General features: G+C 48.9%; 1 pseudogene; it reads left to right on the top strand.

The window, feature by feature from the left end:
• Positions 1–13,439, top strand: part of LOC120018970 — a 37,944-nt pseudogene that overhangs the window by 9,742 nt on the left and 14,763 nt on the right.

Genomic DNA, 13,439 nt, shown 5'->3' with positions numbered 1-13,439 from the left:
TGCGCAGCCCGGTGCGCCCTCCTATGGACTCTTAAAAAATGGTTCTTCACCAACATATTCAGTGTTGTAATCAAATGTCTGATCGTTTGTTTTACAGATTAATCTTATGTTTTGAGAAAGTTGTTTAATACTAAGTAGTTTAATACAGTCATGTGCATTGACATAAACAATTAAAACAGTGTTGGAATTTGTGCTGCAGAGATGCACTTGGAAAGTAAAGGAAGAAATACACAAGATGGGTTGAATAAAAATATGTATATTATATTTTAGACATGTATTTTCGTTTTTACAAATAAATAATTTCATATGAAAACAAACAAAATAAAGAATTAAATCTCGACCTCCATCCCTATATTGTCACAAAAATCACAATATAAATCCAGCTCCACCGCCACCTCTGGATCACACAGCACACACCTGCAGTGGAACCAGTGCTGACAGAAGTTACAGCACACACCTGCAGTGGAACCAGTGCTGACAGAGGTTACAGCACACACCTGCAGTGGAACCAGTGCTGGCAGAAGTCACAGCACACACCTGCAGTGGAACCAGTGCTGACAGAAGTTACAGCACACACCTGCAGTGGAACCAGTGCTGACAGAAATCAAAGCACACACCTGCAGTGGAACCAGTGCTGACAGAAGTCACAGCACACACCTGCAGTGGAACCAGTGCTGACAGAAGTCACAGCACACACCTGCAGTGGAACCAGTGCTGGCAGAAGTCACAGCACACACCTGCAGTGGAACCAGTGCTGACAGAAGTTACAGCACACACCTACAGTGGAACCAGTGCTGACAGAAATCAAAGCACACACCTGCAGTGGAACCAGTGCTGACAGAAGTTACAGCACATACCTGCAGTGGAACCAGTGCTGACAGAAGTCACAGCACACACCTGCAGTGGAACCAGTGCTAACAGAAGTCACAGCACACACCTGCAGTGGAACCAGTGCTGACAGAAGTCACAGCACACACCTGCAGTGGAACCAGTGCTAACAGAAGTCACAGCACACACCTGCAGTGGAACCAGTGCTGACAGAAGTCAAAGCACACACCTGCAGTGGAACCAGTGCTGGCAGAAGCCACAGCACACACCTGCAGTGGAACCAGTGCTGGCAGAAGTCACAGCACACACCTGCAGTGGAACCAGTGCTGGCAGAAGTCACAGCACACACCTGCAGTGGAACCAGTGCTGGAAGAAGTCACAGCACACACCTGCAGTGGAACCAGTGCTGGCAGAAGTCACAGCACACACCTGCAGTGGAACCAGTGCTGACAGAAGTCACAGCACATACCTGCAGTGGAACCAGTGCCGGCAGAAGTCACAGCACACACCTGCAGTGGAACCAGTGCCGACAGAAGTCACAGCACACACCTGCAGTGGAACCAGTGCCGGCAGAAGTCACAGCACAAACCTGCAGTGGAACCAGTGCTGGCAGAAGTCACAGCACACACCTGCAGTGGAACCAGTGCTGGCAGAAGTCACAGCACATACCTGCAGTGGAACCAGTGCTGGCAGAAGTCACAGCACATACCTGCAGTGGAACCAGTGCTGGCAGAAGTCACAGCACACACCTGCAGTGGAACCAGTGCTGGCAGAAGTCACAGCACACACCTGCAGTGGAACCAGTGCTGGAAGAAGTCACAGCACATACCTGCAGTGGAACCAGTGCTGGCAGAAGTCACAGCACACACCTGCAGTGGAACCAGTGCTGGAAGAAGTCACAGCACACACCTGCAGTGGAACCAGTGCTGGAAGAAGTCACAGCACACACCTGCAGTGGAACCAGTGCTGACAGAAGTCAAAGCACACACCTGCAGTGGAACCAGTGCTGACAGAAGTTACAGCACATACCTGCAATGGAACCAGTGCTGGCAGAAGTCACAGCACACACCTGCAGTGGAACCAGTGCTGGCAGAAGTCACAGCACACACTTACAGTGGAACCAGTGCTGGCAGAAGTTACAGCACACACCTACAGTGGAACCAGTGCTGACAGAAATCAAAGCACACACCTGCAGTGGAACCAGTGCTGACAGAAGTTACAGCACATACCTGCAGTGGAACCAGTGCTGACAGAAGTCACAGCACACACCTGCAGTGGAACCAGTGCTAACAGAAGTCACAGCACACACCTGCAGTGGAACCAGTGCTGACAGAAGTCACAGCACACACCTGCAGTGGAACCAGTGCTGACAGAAGTCAAAGCACACACCTGCAGTGGAACCAGTGCTGACAGAAGTCAAAGCACACACCTGCAGTGGAACCAGTGCTGGCAGAAGCCACAGCACACACCTGCAGTGGAACCAGTGCTGGCAGAAGTCAGGAACCAGTGCTGGAAGAAGTCACAGCACACACCTGCCGTGGAACCAGTGCTGACAGAAGTCACAGCACACACCTGCAGTGGAACCAGTGCTGACAGAAGTCACAGCACACACCTGCAGTGGAACCAGTGCTGGCAGAAGTCACAGCACACACCTGCAGTGGAACCAGTGCTGACAGAAGTTACAGCACACACCTACAGTGGAACCAGTGCTGACAGAAATCAAAGCACACACCAGCAGTGGAACCAGTGCTGACAGAAGTTACAGCACATACCTGCAGTGGAACCAGTGCTGACAGAAGTCACAGCACACACCTGCAGTGGAACCAGTGCTAACAGAAGTCACAGCACACACCTGCAGTGGAACCAGTGCTGACAGAAGTCACAGCACACACCTGCAGTGGAACCAGTGCTGACAGAAGTCAAAGCACACACCTGCAGTGGAACCAGTGCTGACAGAAGTCAAAGCACACACCTGCAGTGGAACCAGTGCTGGCAGAAGCCACAGCACACACCTGCAGTGGAACCAGTGCTGGCAGAAGTCACAGCACACACCTGCAGTGGAACCAGTGCTGGCAGAAGTCACAGCACACACCTGCAGTGGAACCAGTGCTGGAAGAAGTCACAGCACACACCTGCAGTGGAACCAGTGCTGGCAGAAGTCACAGCACACACCTGCAGTGGAACCAGTGCCGGCAGAAGTCACAGCACACACCTGCAGTGGAACCAGTGCTGACAGAAGTCACAGCACACACCTGCAGTGGAACCAGTGCTGGCAGAAGTCACAGCACAAACCTGCAGTGGAACCAGTGCTGGCAGAAGTCACAGCACATACCTGCAGTGGAACCAGTGCTGGCAGAAGTCACAGCACATACCTGCAGTGGAACCAGTGCTGGCAGAAGTCACAGCACACACCTGCAGTGGAACCAGTGCTGGCAGAAGTCACAGCACACACCTGCAGTGGAACCAGTGCTGGAAGAAGTCACAGCACATACCTGCAGTGGAACCAGTGCTGGCAGAAGTCACAGCACACACCTGCAGTGGAACCAGTGCTGGAAGAAGTCACAGCACACACCTGCAGTGGAACCAGTGCTGGAAGAAGTCACAGCACACACCTGCAGTGGAACCAGTGCTGGCAGAAGTCACAGCACACACTTACAGTGGAACCAGTGCTGGCAGAAGTTACAGCACACACCTACAGTGGAACCAGTGCTGACAGAAATCAAAGCACACACCTGCAGTGGAACCAGTGCTGACAGAAGTTACAGCACATACCTGCAGTGGAACCAGTGCTGACAGAAGTCACAGCACACACCTGCAGTGGAACCAGTGCTAACAGAAGTCACAGCACACACCTGCAGTGGAACCAGTGCTGACAGAAGTCACAGCACACACCTGCAGTGGAACCAGTGCTGACAGAAGTCAAAGCACACACCTGCAGTGGAACCAGTGCTGACAGAAGTCAAAGCACACACCTGCAGTGGAACCAGTGCTGGCAGAAGCCACAGCACACACCTGCAGTGGAACCAGTGCTGGCAGAAGTCACAGCACACACCTGCAGTGGAACCAGTGCTGGCAGAAGTCAGGAACCAGTGCTGGAAGAAGTCACAGCACACACCTGCAGTGGAACCAGTGCTGGCAGAAGTCACAGCACACACCTGCAGTGGAACCAGTGCTGACAGAAGTCACAGCACATACCTGCAGTGGAACCAGTGCCGGCAGAAGTCACAGCACACACCTGCAGTGGAACCAGTGCTGACAGAAGTCACAGCACACACCTGCAGTGGAACCAGTGCTGGCAGAAGTCACAGCACAAACCTGCAGTGGAACCAGTGCTGGCAGAAGTCACAGCACACACCTGCAGTGGAACCAGTGCTGGCAGAAGTCACAGCACATACCTGCAGTGGAACCAGTGCTGGCAGAAGTCACAGCACATACCTGCAGTGGAACCAGTGCTGGCAGAAGTCACAGCACACACCTGCAGTGGAACCAGTGCTGGCAGAAGTCACAGCACACACCTGCAGTGGAACCAGTGCTGGAAGAAGTCACAGCACATACCTGCAGTGGAACCAGTGCTGGCAGAAGTCACAGCACACACCAGCAGTGGAACCAGTGCTGGAAGAAGTCACAGCACACACCTGCAGTGGAACCAGTGCTGGAAGAAGTCACAGCACACACCTGCAGTGGAACCAGTGCTGACAGAAGTCAAAGCACACACCTGCAGTGGAACCAGTGCTGACAGAAGTTACAGCACATACCTGCAATGGAACCAGTGCTGGCAGAAGTCACAGCACACACCTGCAGTGGAACCAGTGCTGGCAGAAGTCACAGCACACACTTACAGTGGAACCAGTGCTGGCAGAAGTCACAGCACACACTTGCAATGGAACCAGTGCTGGCAGAAGTCACAGCCCACACCTGCAGTGGAACCAGTGCTGACAGAAGTTACAGCACACAACTGCAGTGGAACCAGTGCTGGCAGAAGTCACAGCACATACCTGCAGTGGAACCAGTGCTGACAGAAGTCACAGCCCACACCTGCAGTGGAACCAGTGCTGACAGAAGTTACAGCACACAACTGCAGTGGAACCAGTGCTGGCAGAAGTCACAGCACATACCTGCAGTGGAACCAGTGCTGACAGAAGTCACAGCACACACCTGCAGTGGAACCAGTGCTGCCAGAAGTCACAGCACATACCTGCAGTGGAACCAGTGCTGACAGAAGTCACAGCACACACCTGCAGTGGAACCAGTGCTGACAGAAGTCACAGCACACACCTGCAGTGGAACCAGTGCTGGCAGAAGTCACAGCACACCCATGGCACCTCGGTTCTACACTCCTGTGGGGAGCTTGCAGGCCGATCACGCTCCCTGCGAGCACAGCAGGTGGTGTCCTCTTTTATTTGAAAAAGATATATAAAAACATGAAATTGATTAACATGGTTTTGCCAAATGTAGAAGTACTACAGAAACAATAGGAATTGATACAACTGAGAGAGAAAAACAAACCGATTATGAAGTACCTGAGAATGGTGCCATGGGTGGTGTGACAGAGGTGGCCGGTGAAGCTTTTCTCTTCCTTTTCTGTGCTGCAGTTGAGAGAAAAAGTTGTGTTAAAGTGTGCATGTTTCATGAAAACCCTTTTCAACTTTTTTACATCAATACCTCTGGAGGAAGCGGCAGAAGTTTTGGAGGAGGTGGACATGCCTTGAGGGCTGGTGCTATGGACTGTAGATATGTAAAGAGAGAAAAAAAAGTTTAAACATAGCAGTTTTATAAAACACATAACAAACAGTCATTTTTGGTAATTTAACATGTGTTTAGGTGGCTGTATTCAAAATGCAGGGGACAGGGACACCAGACGGGGCTGCTATGGTGGTGTGACTAAGCGAAGGACCTTGGGACTAAACACCTCCCTCTGCAACTGGATCCTGGATCCAGGTGGTAAGGGTAAGGAACAACACATCCACCACGCTGATCCTCAACATAAGGGCCCCTCAGGGGTTCGTGCTCACTACCCTCCTGTACTCCCTGTTCACTCATGACTGCATGGCCAGGCACAACTCCAACACCATCATCAAGTGACACAACAGTAGTAGGCCTGATCACCGGCAACAATGAGACAGCCTATAGGGAAGAGGTTAAAGACCTGGTCGTGTGGTGCCAGGACAACAACCTCTCCCTCAACGTGAACAAGACAAAGGAGATGATTGTGGACTACAGGAAAAGGAGGACTGAGCACGCCCCCGTTCTCATCGACAGGGCTGCAGTGGAGCAGGTTGAGAGCTTCAAGTTCCTTGGCGTCCACATCACCAACAAACTAACATGGTCCAAGCACACCAAAACAGTTGTGAACAGGGCACGACCAAACCTATTACACCTCAGGAGCCTGAAAAGATTTGGCATGGGTCCTCAGATCCTCAAAAGGTTCTACAGCTGCACCATCGAGAGCATCCTGCTCTCGATGGTGCAGGCAGTTAGGAAATATACACAGGCAGTTAGGAAAGCAAAGGCTAGCTTATTCAAACAGAAATTTTCATCCTGTAACTCAAACTCCCAAAAGTTCGGGGACACTGTAAAGTCCATGGAGAATAAGAGCACCTCCTCCCAGCTGCCCACTGCACTGAGGCTAGGAAACACTGTCACCACCGATAAATCCACGATTATTGAGAATTTCTGGCTACCCCTACCCTAGTCAACAGCCCTGTACCCCCCACCGCAACTTGCCCAAGCCTCCCCCATTTCTCCTTCACCCAAATCCAGATAGCTGATGTTCTGAAAGAGCTGCAAAATCTGGACCCCTACAAATCAGATGGGCTAGACAATCTGGACCCTCTCTTTCTAAAATGATCCGCCGAAATTGTTGTATCCTCTATTACTAGCCTGTTCAACCTCTCTTTTGTATCGTCTGAGATCCCCAAAGATTGGAAAGCTGCCGCGGTCATCCCCCTCTTCAAAGGGGGAGACACTCTAGACCCAAACTGCTACAGACCTATACCTATCCTACCCTGCCTTTCTAAGGTCTTCGAAAGCCAAGCTAACAAACAGATCACCGACCATTTCGAATCCCACCGTACCTTCTCCGCTATGCAATCTGGTTTCTGAGCTGGTCATGGGTGCACCTCAGCCACGCTCAAGGTCCTAAACGATATCATAACCGCCATCGATAAGAGACAATACTGTGCAGCTGTATTCATCGACCTGGCCAAGGCTTTCGACTCTGTCAATCACCACATTCTTATCGGCAGACTCGACAGCCTTGGTTTCTCAAATGACCTCCTCGCCTGGTTCATCAACTACTTCTCAGACAGAGTTCAGTGGGTCAAATCAGAGGGCCTGTTGTCCGGACCTCTGGCAGTCTCTATGGGGGTGCCACATGGTTCAGCCTCGGGCCGACTCTTTTCTCTGTATACATCAATGATGTCGCTCTTGCTGCTGGTGATTCTCTGATCCACCTGTATGCAGACATCACCATTCTGTATACTTCTGGCCCTTCTTTGGACACTGTGTTAACTAACCTCCAGACAAGCTTCAATGCCATACAACTCTCCTTCCGTGGCCTCCAACTGCTCTTCAATGCAAGTAAAACGAAATGCATGCTCTTCAACCGATTGCTGCCCACACCTGCCCGCCCGTCCAGTATCATTACTCTGGACGGTTCTGACTTAAATGTGGACAACTACAGAATATGTGGACAACTACAAATACCTAGCTGTCTGGTTAGACTGTAAACTCTCCTTCCAGACTCACATTAAGCATCTCCAATCCCAAATTAAATCTAGAATCAGCTTCCTATTTTGCAAAAAAGTGTCCTTCACTCATGCTGCCAAACAAACCCTCGTAAAACTGACTATCCTACCGATCGTTGACTTTGGCGATGTCATGTACAAAATAGCCTCCAACACTCTACTCAGCAAATTGGATGCAGTCTATCACAGTGCCATCTGTTTTGTCACCAAAGCCCCATATACAGTACCACCCACCACTGCGACCTGTATGCTCTCGTCGGCTGGCCCTCGCTTCATATTCGTCGCCAAACCCACTGGCTCCAGGTCATCTATAAGTCTTTGCTAGGCAAAGCCCCGCCTTATCTCAGCTCACTGGTCACCATAGCAGCACCCACCCGTAGCATGCGCTCCAGCAGGTATATTTCACTGGTCACCCCCAAAGCCAATTCCTCCTTTGGCCGCCTTTCATTCCAGTTCTCTGCTGCCAATGACTGGAACGAACTGCAAAAATCACTGAAGCTGGAGACTCATATCTCCCTCACTAACTTTAAGCACCAGCTGTAAGAGCAGCTCACAGATCACTACACCTGTACATAGCCCATCTGTAAATAGCCCATCCAACTACCTCATCCCCATATTGTTATTTATTTTATTTATTTTGCTCATTTGCACCCCAGTATCTCTACTTGCACACGCATCTTCTGCACATCTATTTAAAAAAATATATATATTTCACCTTTATTTAACCAGGTAAGCTAGTTGAGAACAAGTTCTCATTTACAACTGCGACCTGGCCAAGATAAAGCAAAGCAGTGTGACACAGACAACAACACAGAGTTACACATGGAGTAAACAATAAACAAGCCAATAACACAGTAGAAAAAAATCGATCCCTCCAGTTTTTAATTGCTATATTGTAATTATTTCGCCACTACGGCCTATTTATTGCCTTACCTCCCTTATCCTACCTTATTTGCACACACTTTATATAGATTTTTCTACTGTATTATTGATTGTATGTTTGTTTATTCCATGTGTAACTGTGTTGTTTGTGTCACACTGCTTTGCTTTATCTTGGCCAGGTCGCAGTTGTAAATGAGAACTTGTTCTCAACTAGCCTACCTGGTTAAATAAAGGTGAAATAAATAAATAAAAATGTAGCTCAACTTACCCAACTCTCCCCGACAGTGATGTGTTTTAATTCAGTCAGCCCACAAGCACAAGAAAATGGTAGAAGTGATCGGGATTTGGTTGATAGCCTAATTTTGGTGTTTGATAACAACAATAACAACAATACTAGTGTTTCCTGGGTGTGTCCCTGTCAGGTGTTTCTCCTTTGGGATCGGGGAGGGGGCCAGCACTGCTCTCATTTCTGGGGTGGCCAAGCAGGCCAGAGGGCACGCACAGTTTATAACAGGACAGGACAGGATGCAGCCCAAAGTAAGATCTTATTAGTGCGTGTGTGTTGTGTGCATGTGCATACGTAAAGAGAGTGCTGTATTGGTTTTACCACTTTCCCACCTCCTTCACTCTCCTCTCTCAGGTGATGCAGTCTCTCCGGTTTGCCCTGCAGCCAGCTGTGGTGGACATCTCAGTCAAATGGAATGTCCCAAAGGAGGTGTCTGTCACCCCTCTGTCTCCACCAATCAGAGTGCACTTCCAGGGTCAAAGGGCACTTCTGTATGCCCAGCTCACTGGGGAGGTGAGGTGCCTTCTACTGTTATGTGTGTTAATATTATTTAACATACAATTTGTCAATGTTCAAAGGGCACTGGTAAGGTCATCATTTATTTGCAAGACAACATTTCCTCTTTTGTTTTATCTCTTTCTCTCTGTCTGTCTCCTTCGCTCTATTCCTCTCTCCTTCGCTCTATTCTTCTCTCCTCTCTCCTTCGCTCTATTCCTCTCTCCTTCGCTCTATACCTCTCTCCTTCGCTCTATTCCTCTCTCAGAGCTCAGGGGACACAGAGGGCTCGATAACTGTTATGTTCTGTTAATTACTGATGTCCCCTTTAAGAATGGAGCATCCTTGGTCATGCGCAGTGTTGTTCTATGTTATTCTGGTACTAACTGATTCCAGTAAAATGTGAAGCTCCAGTACCATTTCTTGTATTCAGAGTCTTTCTTATTATATAAATAAGTAATAAGAGCTAAGACACTACAATGGCGACGAGGATGATTACCTGCAGTGTGCATCACGAATGCAGATGGAGCTCGTAGGAAGAGAGGAAGATTTTGACCCTGTAGCACAACAGCTAGCAAGCAGTGACGACGAGGGGAGAGCTAACGAGAACGAGGCGGCAGATCAAAGACCCGTGGAGCCGGAGGTAAAGAGAATGGCTAGCATCGGGAAAATAGATGTGTTTGAGGACACGCAAGAAAACTGGGCAACTTACATTGAACGACTGGAACAGTACTTCATTGCAAACGACATTGCTGATAACAAGAGAGTACCAGCGTTGTTGAGTTTAATTGGCCCAAAAACGTATAGTTTGCTAAGAGATCTGACTGCCCCTCTGAAGCCCTCAAATAAATCATTCACAGAGATTGTGGAGATATTGCAAAATCACCTATCACCTAAACCACTCCTCATCGCGGAACGTTTTCGTTTCCACAAGAGAGATCAGAATGAGGGTGAGGGTGTTAGTACATATGTAGCAGAGTTGAAGAAACTGTCTGAACATTGCCAGTTTGGAGAGAACCTAAATGACACATTAAGGGATAGATTTGTTTGTGGACTGAAACATGAACACATTCAAAAACGTTTGCTCACAGAATCAGATCTCACGTTTGCAAAGGCTGTTGAAATTGCTATGACTATGGAAATCGCGACGAAAGATGCATTTGATTTGCAAAGTAAAAGAAATACTGACCTATCACAAACTTCCCTGCACAAGTTTTCGCGCAGCCGACAGCGCCCCCGTTTGGCCGAAAAATGCAACAGGTGTGACAGAGATGGTCACAGAGCAGAGGACTGCCGTTTCAAAGACGAAATTTGTCACAAATGCAGTAGAAGGGGGCACATTCAAAGAGCATGCAGAGCAAAATTCAGTCACAACAGGAAAACTGAGAAAATTAAAGGGTCTGTGAATGCACTAGCAGAGAACAGTGGCAGTGATTCAGATGAACGATTAATTGGTACAATGGAGTTAAACACAGTGACTTCTCCCAGCAGTAGCATAATATGGGTGACACCAGATATCGAAGGCAAACCCCTCAAAATGGAGCTGGACACAGGATCTGCAGTGTCTATAATTTCCACTACTGTCTACAATGAGCACTTCAAGGCTATCAAGCTGAAGAACACAAATGTGTTGCTGAAGACCTACTCAGGAGAGAGATTGAGCCCAATGGGGGCGTTGCAGGTCAGAGTGAGCTATGGGGGGCAAACACAGCAGTTACAGCTGTATGTGGTGCCTGGAACTGGCCCCCCATTATTTGGCAGGGAATGGCTTTCAAAAATAAAGCTGAACTGGTGTGATTTGAAAATGCTCCACACGTTCCAGTCCAAAGAGAAAGACACAGACCAAACACTGGAACACTTGCGGAAGAAATACAACACAGTTTTCAGTGATCAGATGGGAACAGTAAAAGGCTTCACAGCAAAACTTGTACTGAGAGATGACGCAACCCCAAAATTCTGCAAAGCCAGATCGGTTCCATACTCCCTGAGACCAAAGGTGGAAGCGGAAATCGATCGCTTGCAGGATACAGGGATCCTGACGAAAGTGGACAGAAGCGAATGGGCCACACCCATAGTTCCTATTGTGAAGAAAGACGGGTCTGTTAGAATGTGTGGGGACTTCAAGGTAACTGTGAATTCAATGTTGCATGTGGACCAATACCCCTTGCCACGTCTGGAGGACATCTTTGCTGCACTAGCTGGTGGGAAACACTTCAGTAAAATCGATCTGAAACAGGCTTACCTGCAGCTACCGGTTGAAGAGAGCTCCAAACAGTACCTGACAATAAACACACACAAAGGTCTATACAGGTATAACCGCCTGGTTTTTGGCATCGCATCGGCCCCAGCCATTTGGCAACGAACTATTGACCAGATTTTGCAAGGAATCCCAGGAACCCAGTGTATCCTGGATGACATGATCATAACAGGACGCACCGACAAAGAACACCTGGCTAACCTGGAAGAGGTCCTGAAAAGACTGAAAGAGCATGGTCTACAGGCAAACTTACAGAAGTGTGAGTTCTTCAAAGACAAGATTGTCTTCTGTGGACATGAAATTGACCGCAATGGATTGCACAAAACACAGGACAAAATCGAGGCAGTGGTACAGGCACCACGACCACAAAATATCACAGAAGTGCGATCTTTTGCGGGACTGATCAATTACTACAGAAGATTCCTCCCAAACCTTTCAGCAGTACTCCAGCCTCTAAATCAGCTCCTGGAAAAGAATAGGACATGGCGGTGGACAGAACAGTGTGAAAATGCATTTCTGGAGGCAAAACGGCTCATCACATCTGAACAGGTCCTGATGCATTACGACCCTGAACTGCCAGTGAAGTTGGCTTGTGATGCGTCCCCTTATGGCTTAGGGGCCGTCCTTTCACACACACTGAAAGATGGGTCAGAGAGGCCAGTTGCATTCGCGTCACGAACATTGAACGATGCAGAGAAAAACTACTCACAAATCGACAAAGAAGCACTGGCGCTAGTGTGGGGCGTCAAGAAATTCCACGCATACCTATATGGCAAGCGTTTCACACTGGTTACGGATCACCAGCCGTTGCTTTCCATTTTCAGTCCAAAGAAAGGCATTCCGGCAATGACAGCAGCCAGGTTACAGCGATACGCCTTGTTCCTTGCCAGTCAAATGTATGACATTGAGTTTAAGCCGTCGTCCCTCCACACAAATGCAGATGGATTATCCAGACTGCCGTGTACAAGAGAAAGACAAAGGAGTGTGGATGCAGTGGACATTTTCCATACCGCTCAGCTCGAGGCACTACCGGTCACAAGCACAGTTATCAAACAGGAGACAAGGAAAGATGTGACCTTGTCAAAAGTGTACACCTACACCATGTCAGGATGGCCAGCTACTGGCAGAAAGGAGCTGACTCCGTATTTCCAGCGGAGAAATGAAATTACAACGTACCAAGGATGTTTGATGTGGGGAATGAGAGTCATGATACCCCAGAAATGCCAACATCAGGTTTTGCAGCAACTACATGAAGGTCATGTTGGAATTGTCAAAATGAAGCTGCTCGCAAGGAGCCACTTCTGGTGGCCAGGTCTGGATCAACAGATAGAAAATATGGCAAAGAACTGTAGCGGATGTTTGGAAACCCTTCACATGCCTGCTCCTGTCCCAGTCCACCCTTGGGAATGGCCCACAGAGCCATGGCAGAGAATTCATGTGGACTACGCTGGTCCCTTTGAAAAGCACATGTTTCTGGTTATAGTTGATGCCCATTCCAAATGGCCAGAGGTGTTTTGCACTGACTCCTCCACCTCAGCTCAGACAATAGAGTGTCTCAGAACAACGTTTGCACGCTTCGGATTGCCGCTGCAGCTAGTAAGTGACAACGCGCAAGCTTTTGTAAGTGACGAGTTTACAAGATTCATGTCAGTAAATGGAATCAAACACTCAACCTCAGCTCCGTACCACCCTGCCACCAATGGGCTGGCAGAACGCTTTGTGCAAACCCTAAAGCAAGGACTCCGTGCAGCAAAACGAGACGAAGGGACTTTGCAAACAAAACTGGCCAAGTTCCTGGCCTCCTACCGAAACACCCCACATGCCACGACAAATGAAAGCCCAGCCGCACTGATGTTCGGGAGGCCTCTCCGCACACGGCTGGACATCATGAAGCCTAACAGGCGTAATGAAGTGCTGAACAAACAAGCCAAGATGCTCTCCGGTG

Source organism: Salvelinus namaycush, chromosome 23 (assembly GCF_016432855.1).
Source record: "Salvelinus namaycush isolate Seneca chromosome 23, SaNama_1.0, whole genome shotgun sequence".
NCBI lineage: Eukaryota > Metazoa > Chordata > Actinopteri > Salmoniformes > Salmonidae > Salvelinus > Salvelinus namaycush.
The sequence above is the reverse complement of the archived record's forward strand: the minus strand, read 5'-3'. Positions and strand labels throughout refer to the sequence as shown.